Genomic DNA, 21,338 nt, shown 5'->3' on the forward strand with positions numbered 1-21,338 from the left:
CAGCCGTGACTGAACAGGGCTTGCACCTGAATGGCCAGAAGTGATGCTGAAATCACAAATGTCAGACCAAAGCCACCAGTCTTCTCTTTCTCCATCAAGACCAAATTCTGCTGAACTGTGGTCAGGAAGAGGCTGGATCAGACAGAACTGCTGCAGGGAAGAGGGTTTTGGGAAGGAGGTCTGGAACAGCTGCTCCTCCCAGGTCTGCCCCAAGGGGAGGCAGGAGTTAGCGAAGGAGAGCAGAAGGCAGCCTCCTGATCCCCAGGCCTGCATCCTCAGTACAGCCCAGCCTGCGGCACACACCGATGCCCCAGAGGCTACGGCCTCCCTACGCAGCTCCCCCACGAGCTGTACAGTAACCCGCAACACCCAGGAGTCAATGCTGCTTCACAGCAAAACTCGAGTAGATTGGCCAAGGAAATACACAGTCTGGCAGGGGACATTGCTTTGGAGAGCAGCCACACCCCTGCTCCAACCTCTCCCTCTTCAAACTGCTTTCCTCTACCAAATAAAAACCGGTGCTCGAAGCAAAGGAAAAACAAAGGGGCTCCTGTCAGCTCCTGGGCAGAATAACGCATCAGGGGCCTGCTTCTCCTTACTCTTCCCCCTTCCTACCTCCCAAGCACCTGACACTCTTTTGAAGGTTGTACGTTACACTGGCAGCCAGTTGCACTTCAGCTCAAGTGGTACAATTTCAGGTTACGCTAGAAGCAGCCCCATGACAGGATGTGTAAGACACCGATGCCACACTGCATTGGGAATACGGGATCGGTCAGTGAAACTTTCCTTAATATCACAGCTTACCTGTCATGTGGCTTCCATTTAACCGGTCAAGGCTCACTTTTAAAGTCATCAGGGCTTCCTGTCCCCCCATTTCCATTGCCAGACCGCTCCTAAACCTCAGTGCTCTAGTGATGAGAAACCTTCCAGTAATTTCCACCCTAAACGTGCAGCGTCTGGCCATTTCACACCACTGTTCTTGTGCCAGCACTACCCTTTCCTCCCATGACTTTTCTCCTGCCTCATTATTTGCATCTTCTGCATATTTGTAGACAAAAGTCATATCCCTGCTCAGCTTTGCCTTGCTGGAGGCAAGGCTTTTCTCACTGCAGCTCATAAAACAGGCTCTGTGTTTCCCCAGTCAGCCCAGCAACTCTTTCCTGCAGCTGCCCCAGTTTTAGCATTTCTGCACATATTTCACTTCTGTTTGTACTTCATTCAAATTACGCAGAACATTTCAACGGCACCTCGCAAACTGGCTTTGGTTGTACGTGACAACTGGGAAGATGGAATACTTGAGGCTCAGATGATAAACCCAAGCACATTTAATTCAGTATATGTATTTTTTCAGTGGCTCCCAGTTTTCCTAGAGGCATAGCTGCAGATTTTTGCAAGTCTAGAGGTTGCCCTCGGGCGGTTTTGTAAGAGAACAAATTTTTCTGGGCACAATGGCAGAAAGCACGATTTCTGTGTTAACGACGTATTCATAACCACTCTTGTTCATCAAGAGCTGACCCCCAGAGCGCTACCGTTCGCCGGCTGCTTACAAGCACGGTCCTGGGCCCTTACACGAGGCGCCGCAGCCCAGCCCCCCCGCCCCGCCAGCCCCGCGCCCACGGGCCCGGTGCCCCCCGCCCCGCCGGAGGGCGGACACGAGACCCCGGGCCCCGGCCCACCGCGCTGTGCCAGCAGCCGCCTCCGAGCCAGGCAACGCCCGCGGCGGGACGGCGGCCCTCGCTGCTCGGCCGGCGGCGGGTGATAGGCCGGGTGCCGGTGCCGCCCCTCCTGCGGGGACGGAGCTCTGGCATCGCTTCGGTAGGGAAAGACCGGCGGGCCCAGCCAGCCGCCGCCGGCGGGCCGGGCCGGGCCGCGCCGCTCCGGGCGGGGAGCGCAGCGTACCTGCAGCGGCGCCAGGGCCGGGGGCGCCTCCGCCGGGGCCGGGCCCGCCCCACGCCTGCGCGCCAGGCGGCCGGGAGCTGCTGCGGGCCCGGGCGGGGGGGGATCGGCTCGGCGGCGGCCAGAGGGGCGGCCGCCGCAGGAGCGGGTGTCGCAGCTGCACGGCGCATGGGATTTGCGCCTGGGTCCCTGCTGGAGGTGGCAGGCTGCAGCCAGTGCAGGGCCTCGCCATCTCAGAACACTATATACCGACCTGGGAGTTCTACATGCCAGTTAAATAATAGGCTTAATAAACTAACAAAAGCGTGCACTGATCTCTGCCACGTTCTGATACCCCATGGGAGGGGGCTCTGACCCGGTGTTGCCCCAGCCCGCTGCCTCCCCCGTCCCTGGAACAGCTGTGTCTAGGCACCCTGGATGAAGCCCATAGGTAACGCAATAGGCACAGCAGTAAATAACTACATACAGATCAGCTGGAATAGAAACGTGTCGGGCTTATTTGCAGGTTGCAGCATATTTGTGGGGAGCAAGAAGAGGATTCGGGTCACGGCGGGTGCCGTGGCTGCTGGCGAGGCCAGGAGGGCATGGCAGCGCTGTCTGCGCCCAGTGCGGGCACCCTTTCATCTGCCAGGCTGAGAAAGAGCAAATCCCGACAACTGGACTTTGAAGGTAGGAAATTACTCTGCTTTTAGAATGTTTTCTCAGGGACAGCATGGCTGGAGTCTCTCAGTCTTTAGTGGTAGTAACAACAGTGTGTTTGTATTATTTTATATATATATATGATACAGTCATCTAGCAGGACGTGATGGCACCAAACACTGTTCAAACACTGAGCAAAAACCCCAGAGACCACAGAAGGCCAGCATTATGCAAGGGATCAACATTGCAGAAAACAGTTTTGCATTGTGTAAGTCCACTGTGAAGCCATTTCTAGGGAATTCTTCCCCTTCTGATCCTGCCGTCTCAAAAGGGATAAAGTACAATTAGAAAAATCAGGGAAAAACAATGGTCATGAAACACACGTCCAGGTTTCTCAGTAAGGACAGATAACACAGATTCTGATTCCTCAGCTGCTAAATCAAATGGGGATATGCGAAGGAACCATGTAAGATTGTGAGTGGTGTTGAGAAAGCAAACAGAAATGCTTATTCATATTTATCTTAAGAAAAGAGGCAGAAGACATTGAATAAAATGATTCAGCAGAAGGTCAAAACAAAGAAAAAAAGCGTTTTCTCATACAGGGCAAAATTAGAGTTCACAGGCAGAGGATGATGGTGTAGAGGCCAAAAACACGAGCAAGTTCCAAATGGTTTTAGGATTAATTCATGAACTGATGCTCTGTCAGCCACTGTTACAACTGAAAGGTGCAGATAGAGCCTCTGTCCTAGAAAAAGTTCCTAATCCGGAGGTGTTTCAGTGGAATTATCACCCGTATGTGTTTAGGTATTACATTCCTGCTGTCAGTATCTGTTCCTGACTACTGCCAGAAGCACCAGGCCGGGCCGGCAGGGCCCTAGCCCGGCAGGCCCGTTTCTGGTGGTGCGGGGGTGTCTGTGTGTCAGAGTATTACTTGCCAACAACTATCAAGATTCTTAAAACATACAATTAATACAATTCAGTATGTCCAAGGAGTTATGAAGAAAATACAGCTGCTTTTAGGAGGCTAGTGGGTTTGTTTTGTAGATAGTGAGAGTAAAAGCACGAGAGGGGGGGAAATGAAAAAGTTGCAGAGACAGGCAGAAGAGCCCGGATAACGCCCTGTCCCGGCCAGTGCCCTCAGCCCACCACAGCCCCCCTGCCCCAGCCCCGAGGGGCACCGGGCAACCACATCAGGGGCTTGGAGGGAGGGCACCTGGGGGCCATGGCCTGGGCTGTCCCCAGAGAGCCCCTCTCCAGGTGTGAGGGCCACCAGGGAGAGTCAAACGCCCTTCTGACCAGGGTGGGGGTGGGGGGTGGGGGTTGCCACCCAGGGGCAGGGGACACCTACAGGATGCAGGGGAAGAGCGGTTTGGGATTGCACAGGGCTTATGGCGGGATGTTTAGGGGAGGAACCCAAGTGGCCACAGGGGTGGAGGTGGGTGGTCTGGGAAGGAACTACATGGGGAAATTGAGGGGTGAGGGTCTACGAGCAGCCGGTTCCCGTGTGAACAGTTGGCTGGTCAGTCCGCCCGCCCGGCCAGGCCCGGCCCCGATGGCCACAGCCCATCCCAGCTCCTTCCCAACCCCCTTCCCAGCCCTGTGCCGGGGCAGGGCTCCCCGCTGTGCGTGGGGGGTGTGGGGGTGTCTCAGCACAGCGGCTGGAGCTGCGGGGCAGGGGCCCGTGTGGCTGCGGGGCAGTGGCTGGAGCAAGGGCGAGTGAGCCCGCCATCGCTAGCCAAGCTCAGCGTGGGCCAGCTGGGGAACAGGCAAACGGCCTGGGAGCACGGGGGTCTCTGAGGGTGAGACCGTGGAGTAGCTGGCCCTCAGAGGGACCAGGGGAGTCCTGGCAGCTGCGGCTGGAGTGGGGCTGCAGCCTTGGGGACGGGGATGCCCAGATGCCAGCCTCTGGGCAGACGGGGATCCAGGAGCAGCCACTGGGCAGACTGTGTCTGAGCCCAGCTGCTGGAGGCATCCATGCTGTACATAGGGAGACAGAGCTCTGTGTGTATATATACACACTCACACTATCTCTATGTCTTTATCTGTATCTATATATTCCTGTTGGTGGAGAAGATCATCATACATAAAAGACTAGTGCAGAAATTACTGCACGGATCGTGGTAATGCTATGGGCTGTAGGCAACGGTAATAGATTTGAATATACTTGAATACCTATTTTATACTGAATACATTAAGTTAAGTTGCCACAAAGCAACTCCCTTGCCCTGTTCAAGGGCTGTGTGGGAACTTGCTGGCCCAGGGCAACTTTTTCTTTGACTCTTCCACTAGCATCGTCATAAAGGCTTTCCTTTCCATGGCTTTAGATGACATTCTCCTTGCACTAGGTTTTGTGTACTTGGGTGAAGTAATGGGTTTTCCTGAAGTTTTGTGTTAAATTCACATTTGTTAAATAAAATGTGTTTTTTCCTTGCCAGGATTGTAGACACACTGCTGTGCCTGCTCTGATACAGTCTACACAATCGCCTTTGCTCTCTGCATGTCTCAGGGAACATTCACCTTCTCTTCTCCCTCCCCCTCTCTCTCCCTTCCCCTTCTCTCCTCTCCAATGTGACAATGAGAAAGTCACACCTTGTGTACAAATACCAGACAAGGGACTCTGTCAGAATGAGGAATATACCCAGCACTAGGTATATACCTCCTGTCTGCTTTACTGTGGAGCTGATACTTGCCTCTTTTCTGTCAGTTTTTCTCTCTCTTTTTTTTTTTTTCCTCTGCAGAATTACAATGAAAGTGTAAGAAAAAGCAGCACACTTGACAGTGCTTGCATGGTTGGAACATTTTTACAAACTACTTGCAAGCAGTTATAATGATCCGTTTCAGATAGTTTTTGAACACCGGGAATGTTGTTTGGCATGTATCATGTTCTGAAATGACATTTAGCCTGCCCCTGCAGCATCTTTCATTAACTTTAGATACTACTTTGCCTGTCTTGCAAAAGTGAAAGTCTACCACCTGCTGTCATCCACCCTCCCTTTTACCAGGCTTTGACCTAGATTCTCACACTGCAGAGAAGACTCAAGCTGTTTAAAATGTTATTCATCCACCCAAGACACAAGATTGCCTTTCCTCCCCACAGTTCTGTTTTTCTCCACCATTTTCCAGCTGCAGAGGTATTTAGAGCCATAGAGTCATGGAATCATTTAGGTTGGAAAAGACCTTTAAGATCATTGAGTACAACCATTAATGCAACACTTGCAAAGTCCACCACTAAACCACATCCCTAAGTGCGTGTTTGCGCATAAGAGATTTTCTTACTGTGTAGCACGATGGACAGACCTTGACCATTTCCCTGGGGAGCCTGTTCCAGTGACCAACCACCTTCACAGTGAAGAACCTTTTCCTAATGTCCAGTCTGAACTTCCCCTGATGAAGTTTCATTCCATCCCCTTGTGTCCTATTGCTGGCCACCAGAGAGAGGAGATCAGCACCTCACCCTCCACTGCCTGCCTTGAGGAAGTTGTAGAATTAGAATGCCTTCATAAAAATAGCCATCTTCTAATTGCGAGAAAATACCTGCTGCCCAGTCAGAGTTGTCTATTACAGTTAGAATAGTTTTGTTAAAATATGTAGTAATCAACATTAGAAGACAGCTAAAATGTATGCATTCTTGTATAATTTTGGTTAACTATTTAAATATAGAAATTACCTATTTGCTATTAGTCCCACTCATAACAGTTTCAAATATACGTAATGGTTCAAATAGCCTCAGAAATACATTGCTTTGGGGTTCCCTGCCTGTTCCCTGGCTCTGGCCCGTAGTTCCACACATACCTCTTGCTTGCAAAGGTTACACTTCCCCTGGGCCAGGTGAGGAGTGGCTGGCAGGATGACTCCTCAGGCAGGCTACACTGCGGAGAGCCAAGACGTGACCTTGCTCAGAGCTCATGTCCGTCGTGTGTCCTTAGTGCTGTTCCCCACAGAGGCTGTGATAGGTTCAGACCCATGTTTCTCTCCCTCTCCCCATTCTTCCTGGCCAGCATGTGCTGAAGTCAAAGGACCCGTGCCCATGCTCTGAGAAACCCGGGGGGAAGAGGAGAGGAGGTGATGTGACACAGGGGGCTCTGTCTGGTCCGTGTGAGGAGGGCAAATCAGACTCAGTGCGAATATTGTAAAGTTTAACAGGCTCCAAGGGGCACGTTATTGTTCTGCAGTAACTGTTTGGAATTTGCATGGTTACATTAAAGAGAATAACAAGCATCTGATTTCTGAAGGCTTATGCAAGGTCGTTAAATATTCTCTGCACACCTTCACTCGTCATACTGGGTATGAATTCACTGGGGAGGAAAAATAAAATCTTACGGTGAAAGGCCTCTGAGAGAAGCAGGCAGTATGCTGTTGCTATACATAAAATGCTTCACACATTTTGGATGTACATAGAGGCTTTTAAAAGTGATTGAAATTGTGCTTCTAAAAATTACTGAAATCCTGTAAGACAGCTGTTGTGATTTGCTACCAGCAACCATCCCACTGTTACTCTGCAGAATGGAGATGCAGCAATCCAAGTATCGATTTTATTACACAGGGAAAGATGGTGTAATGTCACCTAGCCAGGGGTGACAAGGCAAACTGCTTCTCGCATCAGAGTTCACCAGAGTGTGTAAAAGCAGGGTGGCCAACCTTCAAACGGGTGGCAGGGCAAGCCAGCAACTTTGCTAGAGGTCTTCCCACCCCGTCTGTGCTTTTAACATGCTGTTCCATGCTGTTACGCCATCTTTCTCTGCACTTACACTGGTCACTATGTGAGGCACGGGTTGGGGACGTATGCACCACATGGTTGTTCCTTTCACAAGCTTTGTGAAATTCTGGCAGGGAAGCCATCCATTAGTCTCTTGCCAGTCATGACCCCTGCCAGTGAGGGCTGGCGTGCAAAGGGCTCCCAGTTCATGCTCCCAGGGTGCTTCCTGCAGCACAGGAGGGATGCAGTTACTCAGGTCCAGAGGGGGGTCCCCTTATGTCTCTCCAGAGGGACACAGTTTTTCCCCCAGCTTGGGACCCTGCACGTGCATTTAGGCACTGCAATGAAAGCAAAAGCAGGAATGAAACCCTCTGCCTGGTCTCTGCTCTTTGGACTTCTTTTTAAGGTACGCCTTCCACTCCCGAGTTACCAATTTGTTAAAAATTCTGTTTGGTTGGTTTTCACATTCACTCTTAAGTTTGCCATATGTTAATCAGTGCCTAACGGTGCTGTTCTTCAGGGTCTGGATACCTTAAATGGATCTAAAAGGTAGGAGAAGTATTAACTGTTCAGTTTCCATGGTGTGGATAACTGGCTAGCTGAAAAGGGTCACATAGACATAGTCCAGCTGGCTGGACAAAAATGCACATCGCTCTCAGCTTATCTGAAGTAAAGCAAAAATACACTGTCCTTGGCTGTTCTTGTTACACAATAACAGGAAGATCGCGGTGGGAAAAGAATGTTACAGGTGGGAACAGAAAACTACAGAAGAGAAACTAGGGGCGGGCTTGGTATTTAGGTAACCATTAGGTAACCAATAATGAGCTTAACTTTTGTAATATGTATGAGGTAATTATAGCAAGGCATAAAAGGTGACTGTAAGGGACAATAAACAAAGTCTGCTGATCACTCATATTCAGTGACTGACTGTGTCTTCCCTCCGTCGCAACACCATGGAAGCCCAGATTTTTGGTTTTCTCCTCCCAGATTTGAAATATCATCAACAAGACTTTCCATAAATAAATTCTGAAAGGAATGATCCTTTTTTCCTCTTTTTTGTATGTACTTTGAAACTGGAGCATAGTGAATAGGTCTTTGTAGCTATGAAAAATAGAAGAGTGCCGTCATTCACTGCACAGCACTTGCCACATTGCTGTTTGCAGAGCATTGGTGCAGGGCTAACAACTGTGGAGCTTCTGTTGGTAATAGCTGCATACTCCTGCATTTACCCCATTATTTTTACTTTCAAATACTGGAAATTCAGAGACTATTAAAATGGAATCACCTTCACTATAGTGTTTTCTTAGTTTTCTTTCAAACCAAAACCACCTGAAGTCAGTAATAGTACAAACTCTTCAAATGCATTTATTCACGACCAATGAAAATACTGTACAGGGGAAGGCAATGTATTAACACTTACATAGAAGATAACCCTGTTATACATAACATAGAAATGCCTTTCCCCTTCTCATGCCATAGGCATGCCCCAAGCAGCGCACTGAAGAACCTCCCTCTCCAGTAAACTATCCAGTTCCGATGTCACAAAGTGTCAAAATCACCACAAATACCCAATACCTAAACAAAACCCGACAAAAAAATCCAACAATGTTCCAAGTTAACCAATACCCCAAATCCAGACTCTGGGTGTCCCCATAACAGCACATGGATTACACAACTGTGCACTATGAGTTACAGTACAAATATCCCAGTGGGACTCGTGCCCACGATACCAGTAGCTTAACAACACATTTAATTCAGATATCCCAGTGAGACTCTAACATGCAATCTGATATGACTTATTTGTAAGCAACCTCAGTATTTATGACCAATGTCATTAGCATCAAAGATAGCTGTTGTGGAAACTCAACGAGCCAGGGAATCAAAGGGCCTTCCTGAAAATACTCCAGCATGTGCTTGGAGTCGTCACGATTCCTCTGGTCCATCAAGATTCCGGAGGGGTCTCATCTGGGGTGCCAAAATCTGTCACTGAAAATCATAACCTGGAAAACTCTCCAACCCAAATGATAGTTTAGAGAGCCGACAATGGTTTATTGCAGTGCTGGGTGCACGGGGGATTCTTCCTCCCGATGTGCACGCTGAGCTACTCAAGGGTGCACATTACAACAGAGTATTTACATACCGACAGTACATAGCAGTTTCATTGTCATTTACACACAGGATTGGTGTGTAATTACGAGTTTCTTGCTTCTAATGCAGATGAGCGTGCATCCTCGGTGCCACTGAAGCTTTTTACTAACTCCACATACTCCCCAAGCAGGGCTCTGCTCTCTTTTAGGGGGGCTATTTGAGTCCAAGGTCGCTATCCCCCACTACCTTGACTACCTTTGTCCTACTTTCAACTAATTTTCTGTTGATGTCTGTGGATTGCAACAGTACCGGCATATTTCCTCCTGCTGCCAGAACTTCCTCGCTTGAAAGCTGCTTTTTGCACTTCTTTTTACATGCCTCAGGTAACAGCACTCTTTCCACTGCCAGCTCTGCTTCCGGACCTTGGGACACCAGAAGGGACCCGACTCACGCACCCGCAGTGGCTGCTCGACTTCGGAGTGACCACCGATGGCAGCGGCCAGGGGACGGATCGTTGTAACCCCTCATGAACGACACTGCCTAGAGAGCAACGATTTCTTAAACACGCAAATAACGGAATTATGCAAATTAGGGCGTTACCCCCCACCACACGCTGGCTCCGTCACGCCTCATAATCAACTACCCGCCGCGGGGGGCAGACGGCAACACCGCCTGCAAACGCGGCAAAACGGCGGCCGCCACCGCTGGGCCCGCGCGGGGAAGCACCAGCACAAAGGCACACGGAGGCCGGGCTCGAAGCACCCGCGCCCAGGGCCCACACCGGCACCGCCCGGAGCGGCTCCCTCCCGCTGAGGCCCCGTCGCCGGCCTGGAACGGCGAGGGCGTCCGTTCCCGCACCCTCTGCGGCCGCCTGTCACTGCCCTTCGGTCCGCCGGAGGCCGAGCTATCGGCCGGCAGCCCTCCAGAAGCCGGAAGGGCCCATCAGTCCTCCGGAGGTCGAACTCTATGACCCGGAAGTCCTCCAGGACTACTTCGCTGCTGCCGCCTGGCGAACAAAAGTCGATACTGCAGCCCGAGATCCGCGTATACGCGGTGGCGCCTCCACGCTCCGCGCTGCCGCCCGTTAGCAGTGCCATTGCTATCCTGCGCTGCCTGCGGGGTGGTGCCACCGCGCCCGGCCCTGCCTCCCGGTAAGAGACCGCCGCTGCCGTCCCCCGGGCACGTTGCCAGCGGACGCTCGGCACGCGAGCGCGGAACTACAGCGCCGCTACTGCCCGAGAGCAAACGCAGCCTGCGGCGGCTCCCTGCTGCAACGGCCCCGCGCCCGGAAACTGCAGGTACGAAACGTCCCCACCCCTCGACGACAGCGAGCTCCGCCCCTCACCGGTATAAACCACGCCCATGTCGGGCGGCAACCCCACAGGTTTTCGGCGGAAAGCCACGCCCTTTTACCACAAGCCCCGCCCATATGCACCGCGTGGCAGCTGGCCCGGTCCCGCGCATGCGCATCTGCTGCATGCACATCTGCTGCGCTCGCTTCTGCCGCCTGGCGCACAGGGGTCGGTACTGCAGCCCCGGCCAGAAAGGATCAGCCGGCCGCCGCTCCCTGCTGCCGGGCGCCGTTTTCTGCTGCGGGCGGCGACGGGGCGGGCGGTGCTGCCGTGCGGTGCCGACAGGGCCCGGCCGGCTCCTGCGGGCGGCGTGGGGGCTGCGGCCTTGCTCCAGCGGCGGGGTGAGCGCGGCAGCGAGGGCGCGCCCGCCCGGGAGGGGTCTGGCGGCGGGGGGACCCGGGGAGGGGGACGGGGAGACGGCCCCGGGTGGGGGCGGGCGCGGGCGAGTTTGGAGGGATGGCGGCAGGAGAATCTCTTACAGAGTATGTTCTGGCAGAACTCTGGTTTTTGTCATCTTCACTATGTCACAGATAATTTAAAACACTCTTTGTATTATTTTTTCAATGTATTTTTCTGAAATTTGCTTAGCTTGCAAACATTGCCTTCTTAGCATTACTTGGTGGGGGAAACTTTTGAATTGTCTGATGGGTACAAAGCTTGGGCTCAGTCCCTCAGACGACATAGTGCTCAATACTGTAGTACATAAGCTCTTGTGATGCGCTGCAGCCAGAGCCCCAAATAAATCATCTTAAAATGCATGAGATTTAAGGAAACTTTAAAAAAGAAATACTCCTATTGCCCCTGCTCCGAATTAGAATATTAATTTGAACTTAATCTCCTTTATCCCAAATTAGTGACGATTATCATATGGTCAGTCATAAAATTTTCCCCAGCTTCTTGCTCTCTGAAACTCCCAGTGCCTTGTGCCACACCAACGCATGGAGTCTCCCCCAGACACACTTAGTATGTGATGTCAGTATTGCTGAAAGTCATCTCTGCAATTTGATGCCTGTATCACAACGCTAAAGGACCCACAACTAATCCGTGGGTATTCCAGTCTATTGCAATTTGTCATTTGTAGACATGTGAAGTACTTGGCTCTACTAATTTCATTATTTCTTTACAACCACAAAACGTTTTAGAATTAAAATCACCCTAGTTTCATCTCTCGAGGTAAAGCCTTAAAGCAGTCTGCAATTTTAGATGTGAATTTACAAAGAGGTAAAAAGATGCATTATTCTGACTCTAGCCTAAACAGCGTGCTGACTTAGGTTTCATTTCAAAGATGTAATTTGAAAACTTCAGTTTTTCACCATTCTGGAACACACTGTCAGAAGAAAAGATCTTTGGTCACAAACTTCTTAACCCTTTTGTTTTCTATTTAATTTGGTGTACATTCTCCACCCCCACCCCCCTGCCCCAGTTTTTGACAGGGCTGCCTTTTTATGTAGCTGCAGCAGCGAGATGGTGACTTTCAGGACTTTCACCCTTCTGTGGCGCTAGTTAACCTGTGCGGCTCAGCCTTGCAAGACATTAGGAAGCACTAGTTTATTGTACTTAATTGGCATCTTATCAACAGTGTCTAAACAGGATGCATATAGATACTATGAAGGCAGATTTTGCTTGGGTTGCCAGCACTGCCGTAGCACTAACTTGACTAGCCACTATCATTTCTAGTTGGTCTTGCAGAACTAATTACCAAAAGATATGAGTACAGTTTTTCTTTATCACCATCTATCTTCCATCCCATCTATGTGCATATGAGGCAGGTACATCTGCAAAATTGGTTAGGAACAACGCACCAGCTAGAGCTCGGTGTGGCCTATGAGCTGTAACACAGGAGCTACTGAAGGAGCTTCGGGCATGTTCAAGTGGCAAAATATATTCGGTGCTTAAGACCTGGATTTAGGCACCTGAAGAGCTACATAAACTTTCGGTGTATGCAAAGATGTCGGTGTGTGTTCCCCATGTTAGTATCCATTCCCACATCAGTATGTGGTACAGGCTAGATTCCCCTTCCCACACACCTTTACCTTTAGTTATAGCTGTGGGAAGGCTGTGATGATCATTAGAAGTCAAAGTTTATCTGTTTATGACAGGTAATACTGTAGCAAAAGTGATGACTGGTCACAATTCACACAGAGCAATAACAGAGAGAAGGGCAACAAAGGACAAATAAACCAAATTCAAGTAACTAATTAAAATTAACCTCAGTGGAACAGAGTGTGAAGTTAGTGTTTACCTCCCATACAGTAGTACAGCATCTTGTTTTCCAAATGTAATGGTGGTGGTGGTGTTAGTATTAATTTTTTTTTTTAATGAATTATTTGAACCTAAAGAAATGCCCCATGACAGTAGAAAATGCAGTATAACCACATACACTGCAGCATGTAGACTGCAGACACTGGCCAAAACAGAAACCTTGGCAAAAGTTATCAAAAAATGGAATTCAGAAAAGAGAATTTCACTGTAAAAGTTATCTTGGATGATATTTGAATAGCTCCTCTTCACTGCAACAGGATGTTACAGTAGGCAGCAGGTTCCAGAATAGAATCTGCTGGAGCTGCTCAGGCAAGGACAAAAACTGATCCAAAATTTTGTTTCAGTTACAAGTTTGTTTGATTACTAAATCACATACATGAAATAATGCTACTTTCAAATGGAAAAAATACAGTTAAACGAGGAACCACTTTGAAAAAAAATTGATAGATTAAATTAACAGGCAAGAATAGCCAATGCTGAAAATGGTTTCAATGATACTGTGGAAACTTAAGGTGATTGATAATGTTTCTGGGGACAGGAGCTATTTTTCCTTCTTTTATTAAACTTCTTACAGTACCTTTGTGAAGAACAGTTTAACAACTGAAGTTTTCTTCCTGTTGCTCACAAGTTAAATTCTCATTGTTTTGACATCATGATTTGGTGGCTTTGAAAATGTTCAAAACCTGTTAAATGAGGAATAAATATCCACAGAATTTTCTGTATGGTCTTCAGTAGTGCAGAACAAGAGAAGATGAAAAGTAAGTCTGATCTGAAATGTCTCAACTGAGATGAGTTAGTTTTTACCTTTGAGAAAATAACTGCCACTAAATATAATTAACAAACCTGCACTTTCTGGTGTAATCAGCAGCAGCGAAGGGTTTAAATACACAGGCCACTGAAAACGAGGAACTGAAGCTAGATGCTAAAGCCTACTGAATTATTTGTATTTTAGTGATTTAAAGACTAACTCTAAACAAAAATACTATCAGGTATAAATGAATTATTATTACAAGCAATTATTCTGTAGCAAGACTATTTTCTAGATCATATTTTTGCCACAACATGTGAATTAAATGAGAAGCAATTAATATGTACAGGATCATAATTAACTTGGTCTGGAGCCAAATGCTACCAGTGTATGTGTGTAAATAAGGAGCGATTATGTTATAAGTCAAAAAAGTGGCTTTTCGGTTCTTGTGATTTAGCAGAGAGAAAAAAAATGATTTACTTCATGTTACTTTAAGACCACGATTTCGATCAAGGGACAGTGGTGATGAAAATGAACCAATTCAGGAACGATTCTTCCGGCTTCATTTTCTGCAGGCTCCTGGAGACCTGACTGTTCAAGAAGGAAAACTCTGCAGAATGGACTGCAAGGCAAGTACCCTGCAAAGGGCAGCAGCAACCTTTTGATAACATCAGCTGACTCAAACCCAAATTAGTTTCTTTTTAAAGTTATTTTACCTATTGGCAGTTTCAGCGACTGTCAGTAGGGTAATTAATCTTACTACTTATGAGTAAGTGGACAATTAAAGCTTGCCTCCCCTCCAATGACAGAGCTTCAGGCAAATCTTCCAGCTCACAGTGAACTGATTTTTAGAAGTCAGCTATGCTGGGGTGTGGGAGGAAGCAGCACCACTTACAAAGACAGTGTGCTTCTCCATTCAAAGTCCTTTTACTACTTGAGTTTCGGTTCCCCATTAAAGTTTCAAACAACATAATCTTGATTTATGACTTTGCCTAATAGAACGAATTAAGGTTTGGATTATTTCTGTTTGCTTTATGCTGATATATTTGGGAGAAGCTATTTGTTTTCAAGCAGTACCCACAGCAAATGGCACAGCTTTCAGAAGTACAAGACTTGTTTGCACAGACCAAGCATTAACTAGTGCAGGTGGTGCTGTCACTAGGTTAGACTTAAGCGGAGTGGAATGGAACTTAAGAGTTCAGTAATCAGTCAGCTAACATCTTTTTGTCTGCAAGTTTTCCACAAGAAGTTAATCTAGAAAGGAGTATCTTATTCCACCTGAAGAGCAACCAAAAAACCACAGAAGGTGTCACCCTGCCTTTTGTTTTGCAGTGTATGATTATTTAGCTTCTAGCATACCTAAACACTGATCTTTTTTTTTTCAGTCACACCCCTAAGACACCTTGGAATTCAGGGAGTCGGCCAGAAAGTAAGCAATGAACACAATGTGTAATTCAGGGCAGAATTAGATCTTTAAATCTTGTGGTACACCTGCAGTAGCAAACAGACCCAAACTTCTCTGAAGTAACGAGTCAGGACTCCTCCAGTGCTTCATACGGCTAAGACCATTTCCCGTTATTCTGTGTTTACACTACAGGTTAGTGGATCACCTGACAACTTAATGGAAGACCGATTTGCCCTGATAGCTCTCATAAGATGTTGGTGCGTGAGAATGGTGTGCACTCCTTGATCATAGAACCAGTCACAGCCAGAGATGCTGGAATTTATACATGCATTGCCAGCAGTCGAGCTGGTGAAAATACATCCAGCCTGGCGCTCATTGTTGCAGGTAACATCTTCACGCCAAGCTTCCACACTGAGCACTGTAAGGATAATGTGAAAAAGAAAATCTAAGTGCCATCAAATGACACGGGTGAAGGGCAGGAGGGGAAAGAAAAGGAAGCCTGGCAGTAGCAGAACTACAGTGTCCTTGGAGGCGATACACTGATGTTCTGCTGTGGTGTAAGCTGGCTGGCGTGTAACCTCTGTGCACGCAGTTAAGGGAGGAGGGCTGTTGTCCTGGGGCACAGCTGAGGCCGCAAGCCAGGCTATTTACTTCAATGTTTTTTTTTTTAACAGCGACTCGTGCAGACCCACACCTACCCGTGGGCAGGCTGGTAGGGTACGGTTTGTGTGTTTCACAGCGTATTAGGCTAATGCCATTGCAGCCTCCTGGTAGAGCAGTTCCTTGTGTAATGAAAAGCCCATCCCTTTATGGAATATGAAGGAGCACTGTTTAACAAGCAGCGTGGAGCCAGTTTATCTAGTCTTTGTGCTTCGCATTTCAGCTCTCTGGGGGAAGGGGGGAGGGGAAACCTCAGCTCTGTTTGTGCTCACTTTTCCCCATTAAAATACTGATGTGACTGTTCTCTTCAGATGAACCGGGGTTGGACTTCGTGGTTACTGGAGACACCACTTCAGTTTCCTGCCACTTAAGATTTTTAACTACTGATTTTTAGCACGTTGCTGAAAGAAAGGCTACGTTTTCCTAGACTGGTGTCAACGTGACTGCAATCTTTAATTTTCACAGCTAAGGAAGTACACAAAGCACCTGTGTTTATCGATTAGCTACAAAACACAGGTGTGACTGAGGGATTCCCAGTGCGACTGGAGTGCTGAACCTCGGGAGAGCCATCTCCTCAGATATTTTGGAAGAAAGAGAATGAGTCACTTGCATACAACGCTGACCAAGTGAGGTTAGACTGACTTGGAATAATCTCCCTATGTATAACTTCAATGACTATTTATCCTGTACCACAAATGAAAACCTAGAAGGTCATGAGAATGCTTTGTGTGAACAGCATCTCATAAACTGTAATGAGTTATTGTAATAATTTATTCAAACTTGCAGCCAGTCTGGTGGTTGAGCCAGAATTAAAATGCTAGTTCTGTTTTCCATCCTTGGACTTAAACCAACTATCTTTGCACTTAGAGAGCAAGTGGAGAAGTATTTTTTCTCTTCCAGAACGAAGACTTAAAGATATTTACTGTTGAAAACTTGGGCTGCTAAGTAAAGCTATCTGCTTCTCAGCAGAAAACTTGCTTCATAACTCTGCTGTGTAGTTAAGCAACTAAGATTCAATATTTTATATTCTAAGATCTACAAACATGTCTTCAATATTTGAAGGAATGTTTAAAAGCAAACTGATGATATATTGCAAGAAAAGGAACTTGTTACTGATACGATACTGTAATAAATTATTGCTGTCTTTCTGAGTAACTAAGAGTAGTTCAGTACCTCATTCCTCAAGTTTTTTATCCTTTCCCCAAAAAGTCTGTGTAAATTCTAGCCTCCCTACTACTTAAATCAGATTTCCAGATGTCTTAATCTGTAACTGTGAAAGAGAAGTTACTTTATGCATTTTTGCTGCTTACTTTTCAGTACAGGATATTAAACTGTTGATTGTCAAGCATACTCAAGGTTTTCTATTCCGCTTGCTAATTTCAGAGGAAGTTCCATAGTAATTGAAAATCAATTTTTTTTTAATTATATTTTTGTCATCTAGTCAAAAAGACTATAATCAATCTGTAACTAGGACTGGGTCAGTTTATAATGACATTTTAAACCAGTCTACACTGTTTTGCAGTTTAAACAGTAATTTTCTACTTTTGTTTAGCATGCACCAGGATAACTATGGCTACATCTGCCTGTTTATTCAAGGGAGTGCCAAGGAGGATGCTGGCTGGTAGGTACACTGTTTCAGCTAAGAATGAGGCTGGGATTGTGTCTTGCACTGCCGGGTTGGATGTTTATAGTAAGTGACTTCCCTTTTCATCATCACACTAATACCCCTAAAGGCAACAGTTCTGTAAGTTTCAGTTTGTTCGCAGAATGGTTTACCATTGGTGTCTCTCTTTTGTTTATAGTTTCTCCCCAATAGTAAAGATCCACATCAAGACTGCTGTCAAAGTACATGTCACCAACTTTCAGATACCTAAAGCAAAACAAACATGAATGCTTTCTGTTTTTGCTTAGTATATTAAATATAGCTAGTTAACATCAGGTAACGGCATGATGACATTATTTTTGTGGATCGTTATTACTGTTGCTGTGCTAGCACTTCCCTAACCTTTTGTATTCGTTTGTACGTTGGTCTGTAATACAGCTGTGACAGCTACCAGAAGTGTAGTAGAAGTTTTTATGGCTTTCTGCTTAATTATTTTCAGTTTGTTCCAAAGCAGCTCCTTAAATAGTGAATGTTTTCTTAAACCAAAATCTCTTGCCGGTCTTCTCATAACAAATTAAGGGGGGTAAGGAGGGGGGTAAGGGGAGAGATGGGAATGATAAAGGATGGTTTCTGGAGGGGTGGGAGTAGTGCGACTTGTGAGTTAGACTTGTACGCTGAGTAACGCTGAGCCAAAGGGTGGCGATGGCAATCAGACTATTTCCTTTCATATACAACAAATTACAGTCACAGGCCTGTTCAAGGGTTATGTGAGTGCATGAAAACAACCCGCTTGCTGTTGCCCTTCTCAGTGACACATGGAAAGGTAGAAAGCAATGCCAAAAAGGCAAAGTAATGAACACAGACACTGTTGTTTTTCCTTACGCATTTGAAGGTGAAACTAGATGCTGAGGAGAAAAACGCAAAACACTGAGAAATGAAACAAACTTAGCATTGATATAATGGTTTTCCACTGCTCAGAAATTACTATTGCCTTTACAAAGGGTTGATTGTGCGTCTGGCCATGCTTTGTTGCCTTGCTCAAGATGGCTAACATTGTTTTCTTCCTTTTTAATCTGTAGCTCAGTGACAACAACCACCTCAGACAACCAAGCCAAAGAAGGTGGGGCCTTCAGCCAGCTGATACGCTGCACTTTGTGACCAAGGACTAGACATCAAAGCAGCTTTCCAGCCTGAAGCAAATCCAGTCTGCCTGACAATGCAGTCTGGCTTGGTAGCGAGTGATGATCTGTAGATTCAACTGCTGCTTCCATCGTTTTCTTTCAAAGCAGAAACACTGAAAGCCATTGCCTTGACCAATGATACTCCAATGTCACTTTATGCAAAGGCAGACACCTTCAAGTACAAAAGATAAACAACAAACACAATAACCATATATTCCTTATTCATTATACCACATTAAAAGAATAGGTAGATTATTAACAGAAATGTACACACTGCACAACAAATCACATTCACCAGTTCCTTATACCTAAGTTGCTTCAGCCCTTACGAACAGCCCTCTTCATAAAGGCCAAGATACATCAGAGAGACAGATTTTTCGGGAGAGAGCACTGTTTATCACTACATGCCTTCATAAGCAGTAGGTAGATGCTACACAACCTTAATGGTGCAAGATGTTTTACTTGAGGCCGTTAGATCGCAAAGAAAATTAGAATGTATTGTTATCTATACTTCTGAAGTGGCAACGCATTCTGATAGCTGCAGTGAACAAGTGCAGTACTGTAAGAATAAAACAGGAAGGGACAAGGAAGAGAAACGTAAGCAAATGCTGTATCTCTGCAAAGTGCCTTCTATTCTACAATGAAAAATATCTTGCTTTATATGCTGTTAGTATGGACAACTCTATACAGCAACATCAACACGGTAATTTTAAATTCATTTGTATTTTTCCTTTTTGCCATCGACGAGGAGGCTTGCTTACAAACATACAGCAAAGACGGTTTAAGCTTAAGTAATTTAACCTTTTCAGCATAATGAAGAAAAAAAGAGCTGACATGTAATAACAGTCTATTCCAGACTATAAATATTGGTAACTAGACAGGAAAAAAATGCCGACAGTATGAACCACTGCAGTAGGTTACAGTGGGAAGGGTACAGGGCAAGAGGTTGAAATGCTCTATGGATTTCCTGAAGACAGCCTGTAACCTCCTAATGCTCCCATTCAAGAATCTTGAATTCTAAGGTGAGCTGAAAACTAGGAGGTGTACATATGGAACGTCTGACTGCTTAAAGCTTGTGTAGTGTTTATGAGGATTTTAGGAAACATATAGTAATTGAAAAATAGGTTGAGACTGCATTATAAATTTAAATTAGAAGTATACACCACAGGTGATAAGCTTGCAGATCTGAGGAGGTAGAAAAAGAAGATTGACGCAAACATCATCAAATTTGTGCCTTTTTTTTTTTCTTTTTTTCCTTAACATAGCACATGTCTCTGGTAGGTTTTGGGTTTTTTTTTTTCTTCTCCTGACTGTAGGCAATGACAGCTCTTTTAAGGGGTAGAGTCCGTGCGGCCGTAGATGAAAAGCCTGAAGGCTACTTTCAGAATGCAAGGCAAATCCACATCAAACTAGACCCCCACCTAAGTCAGACCTGGCTAGGTAGTTTTAAATTAGAACCAAATGGATTTCAGATGAAGGGGAGGGAGGGATGGAAGAATTACTAGGCATGACAAGAAAAAAGAGCATTTGATGGTACCAGCTACAACACTTTGTTATGAAAAGAAAACACTGTATTCCTTATATGAAGCACGTATATGGTATCTTTCATTATTTATAATGAAAGTGTGGCAATCTTTTATCTTGGTTCAGTTATTCAGAAGTCCTGTACTTAGGTTGATTTTTTTTATTTTGTAATTGTGTACACCATACATTGCATTACTGCTATACATGTATTGCTTTGTAAGTACACAAAGTTTGTTTTGTTTTTTTAGTGACTAATAAACTTAAGGTAGTACTATTCTGGTGCAGGATGTGACCAGGTATGCAGATTGTTAATCTAGATTAATGTCATAGTCTGTCATCTGGGAATAATCTGATTCTATCCTAAAAGTATGTCATATCATTTGCCAAATTTTTCTTGACTGTGACATGCTAATTTACTTTTTTGTTTAGCTTCACTAACATTATTTTGCCACCTTTTAATTGTATTTATAAAAAAATGTATTATCATTACTTGGGATTGTTGTGCTGACATAATGGGGGTTTAACATCAATAAATATTACACAAATAGAAAGTTTTCCTTCTGGTAAAGACTTGACTGTTTCTGTACAAGCATGCAAGTGTAAGATGTAGAAATTTTAAGTATTATGAATACAGATGAAATGAGGGCTATATGCAGTATCTAGAAATGACTACAATATATCAGAATATTCTGCTTCTGACCCAGAATCTCATTCAAACAAAACAGAGGAACATGGCCCGTAAGTTCTGAGAAACTTCTGCCAAATAAAAGTACTTGAAGATGCTTTTTTAAAAAAGGTTAGAAAATATGCAGGTCTATTTTCCATGTCTAGTAATTGCAATATGACATCACAACCGACTAAGTAAAAGGCATGGTCGAAGTGTTGTTAAATTCATTTAAGAACAGTCTTCTAACAAGGCAGTATCAAAATTTGAAATGTTAAACTTTACTTGTAAAAATCCTGCATGTTACCTAGCTTCTCCTTTCCTTTCAGTGCAAAGACATGAGGAAAGATGCAAGATAATTTTTTTTTTCCTTTTAGGTTTACTTTTCAAGTGTTGATTACTACAAAGAGAATTATCTCAGCAATTAAGTGAGTACTGACATTAATGGTGATACTGCAACTGAATCAATGGAGTTCTGTCTGTGTACAGTAAATTTGTCTTTGGCTTAGAGACTAAAAAACTGACTGCTCTTGTGAGCTGGCTTAAGATGAGGTCATCATCACTTTTGCCTCTGTATATAAGTACAGACACACACTAAGTAGTAAATCATCTCTAACCAG

The 21,338-nt window shown here is 45.7% G+C and overlaps 1 protein-coding gene, 1 long non-coding RNA gene and 1 pseudogene across 4 annotated transcripts in view; 2 read left to right on the forward strand and 1 right to left on the reverse strand.

The window, feature by feature from the left end:
* Positions 1 to 1,950, reverse strand: part of LOC119148860 (meiosis 1 associated protein) — a 36,598-nt gene extending 34,648 nt beyond the window's left edge. For all 3 annotated transcript variants that reach the window (XM_037389482.1, XM_037389474.1, XM_037389493.1), the window contains exon 1: positions 1,900 to 1,950. The gene's annotated coding sequence lies outside the window, so the exon portion shown is untranslated. The remainder of the gene's footprint in view (positions 1 to 1,899) is intronic.
* On the forward strand, positions 1,941 to 7,831 carry LOC119148874. The gene is made up of 3 exons (XR_005104521.1): positions 1,941 to 2,326; positions 2,402 to 2,565; positions 5,274 to 7,831. It is a non-coding gene; the product is annotated as an uncharacterized LOC119148874 (long non-coding RNA).
* Positions 7,832 to 15,295: 7,464 nt separating this feature from the next.
* On the forward strand, positions 15,296 to 21,338 carry LOC119151972 (annotated as a pseudogene).

Source organism: Falco rusticolus, chromosome 1, assembly GCF_015220075.1.
Source record: "Falco rusticolus isolate bFalRus1 chromosome 1, bFalRus1.pri, whole genome shotgun sequence".
NCBI lineage: Eukaryota > Metazoa > Chordata > Aves > Falconiformes > Falconidae > Falco > Falco rusticolus.